Source organism: Urocampus carinirostris, unplaced genomic scaffold (assembly GCF_059441175.1).
Source record: "Urocampus carinirostris isolate Australia breed hairy pipefish unplaced genomic scaffold, RoL_Ucar_1.0 HiC_scaffold_66, whole genome shotgun sequence".
In the NCBI taxonomy this organism is placed as follows: Eukaryota; Metazoa; Chordata; class Actinopteri; order Syngnathiformes; family Syngnathidae; genus Urocampus; species Urocampus carinirostris.
In genome coordinates this window covers 40,001-42,500 of record NW_028283173.1, presented here as the reverse complement: position 1 = coordinate 42,500, position 2,500 = coordinate 40,001, and the positions used below count along the sequence as shown (strand labels likewise).

The following is a 2,500-nucleotide window of genomic DNA, read 5'->3' as shown; positions in this document are numbered from 1 at the left end:
AATTCCGATAACGAACGAGACTCAAACATACTAAATAGTACCGCGGCCCCCCGCGCGGTCGGCGGCAGAAAACTTCTTAGAGGGACAAGTGGCTCTCAGCCACACGAGAATGAGCAATAACAGGTCTGTGATGCCCTTAGATGTCCGGGGCTGCACGCGCGCCACACTGAGCGTATAAGCGCGTCGTCTATCCCCGCGCCGGCAGGCGCGGGTAATCCTATGAACCCCGCTCGTGACAGGGCCTGGGGATTGCAATTATTTCCCACCAACGAGGAATTCCCAGTAAGCGCGGGTCATTAGCCTGCGTTGATTAAGTCCCTGCCCTTTGTACACACCGCCCGTCGCTACTACCGATCGGATGGCTTAGTGAGGTCCTCGGATAGTCCCCGCCGGGGCCGGCCCCGGCTCCGGCGGTGTGCCAGAAGACGGTCGAACTTGACTATCTAGAGGAAGTAAAAGTCGTAACAAGGTTTCTGTAGGTGAACCTGCAGAAGGATCATTAACGTACGAGCGGCAGCAGATCCGCCTCGGTACACCCCCGACGAGCCAGACGCCGAGGGCGGCGGGTCGTCGCAGGCGGAGGAAGAGGGTAGACCGGGACGGGACGGGACGGGGGGCGCGGCGCGGGTCACTCCCGGGCCGCGCGTCGGAGCGAGTTCGGCGGGCGCCACGCGGCGCGGCGCGACGCGAGAAAAGGCGGCGGGCGATGTCGCGCTACCTCCGTGCGAGCGGGGTAGCGCGCTCGTCCGACGACCCCAGTAGCGCGGCGCGGCGCGACGACAGGCGACCGCCAGCGACGGGCGAAAGGCGGCGGCCGTGCGCGGGACCCCCGTAACCGGGGAATCCCCCTCTGCCGACGACCCTAGCTCGGCGCGGTTCTCGCGCTTCCGGCGCGCGCTTCCGGGGCGGCACTCGCCTCGACGACCTCCCGTCCTTTAAAGGTAACGGTTCGGGCCGGCGCCCCGGCGTCCGTCCGCCCGTCGGTGTCGCGTGTCCGTGCGGCGCGGGGCTGCTCTCGGCGAGGGTCGCCGAGCAAGCGGATCCCCGCACGGATCACAACGGCCGTATGGCGGCGGCGTCGGGACGCCCGCCCGAGACGAAGGTTCAGGGCGACGAAACGGTGCTCCCACCGGCTACCTTTTTCCCCGGCCAAACGCGTCCGTCGGCCGGAGCCCTCGAGGGGCCGCGTAGCGCGCGCGTGGGCCGGCCCCCGGACACCGGAGTCCCTCCCGGGGCTCCGGACACCGGGGGTTCGGTTCCGCGCGGTCCGCCGCGGTCTCCTCTGTCCATCCATAGTCCGGGCAGGCCGCGGCCGGGTCGGGGGCCAGTCCCCCCTCGGTGTCAGCGCGGTCGCGCCGCCCTTGTAAACCAAACCCACTCGCTGACGGGTAGCAACACCCAAAGCGTCGCTTCGCGGCGCGGCGGGGCTTCCAAGTCGGATGGCCTTCCGGGGTCCGGGTAGGAGACGCCGGGGGCCGGCCTCAGCGCCGAGCCCCCGACCTACCCGGCGAGTCCGGTCGCCGAGTCGTGTCAGGCCCGAGCGGGAGACGCCGGGCGCCGGCCTCAGCGCCGAGCGCCCGACCTACCCGGGCCGACGCACGTCTCGGGCGCCGTCGCGGCCCCGAGCGGGAGACGCCGGGCGCCGGCCTCAGCGCCGCGCGCCCGACCCGCTCGGCTCGTCGCGGCGTCGCGCGTATCGCGCCCGTCGGTAACCGCGCCGCGGGTTAGGGGCTCGCTCGCGGGAGCGACCGAACGGCACCCGCGGCGCGTTCGTCTCCGGTACAAACCCTGTCGTGAATTTGTCTCCGATCGTCCCGGGCGGACGTAAAAGGGCCCAAACGTACGACTCTTAGCGGTGGATCACTCGGCTCGTGCGTCGATGAAGAACGCAGCTAGCTGCGAGAACTAATGTGATTTGCAGGACACATTGATCATCGACACTTTGAACGCACATTGCGGCCCCGGTTTTACCCCGGGGCCACGCCTGTCTGAGCGGCGCTTTCCAATCGATCGGACGCGGGCCGGGCCCTCCGCGACATTCCGCCGGTCCGTCCGGCGGGTGGCGCGAGAACCCGGTCCGCGCGGGCGAGGCTCGGGCCCTCCGCGACATTCCGCCGGTCCGCCCGGCGGGTGGCGCGCGACCCGTCTCCCCGCCCACTCCGCGGCTGGGGTTTCGCAGGGACCCCCGTCCCTTCGTACCCTCAAATACAGACTCGGGCGGCGCTCCGTGTCCGTCCGCCCGTCGGTGTCGCGCGTCCGCGCGTCCGGAGGTGCTTCTCGGCTGCCGGTGAGTACGGCTGGTACTTAGCATACCGAGAAGGTGCTCCGCGCGCGCGGCTCCGCGCGGCGGCCCGTATGGCGGCGGCGCTCGGCGCCCTCCTCAGGTAAAGGTCCCGGTCGGCGCCTCGGCGTCCGTCCGCCCGTCGGTGTCGCGTGTCCGTGCGGCGCGGGGCTGCTCTCGGCGAGGGTCGCCGAGCAAGCGGATCCCCGCACGGATCAC

General features: G+C 70.4%; 1 non-coding gene and 1 pseudogene across 1 annotated transcript; both read left to right on the top strand.

Annotated features, from left to right (window-relative positions):
* LOC148345207 (18S ribosomal RNA) overlaps positions 1-494 on the top strand; it is a pseudogene marked incomplete at both ends in the record, with an annotated part of 698 nt that extends 204 nt beyond the window's left edge.
* A 1,350-nt stretch (positions 495-1,844) lies between these two features.
* Positions 1,845-1,998, top strand: LOC148345206 (5.8S ribosomal RNA). The gene has a single exon (XR_015848749.1). It is a non-coding gene; the product is annotated as a 5.8S ribosomal RNA (ribosomal RNA).
* The last annotated feature ends 502 nt before the right edge of the window (positions 1,999-2,500 follow it).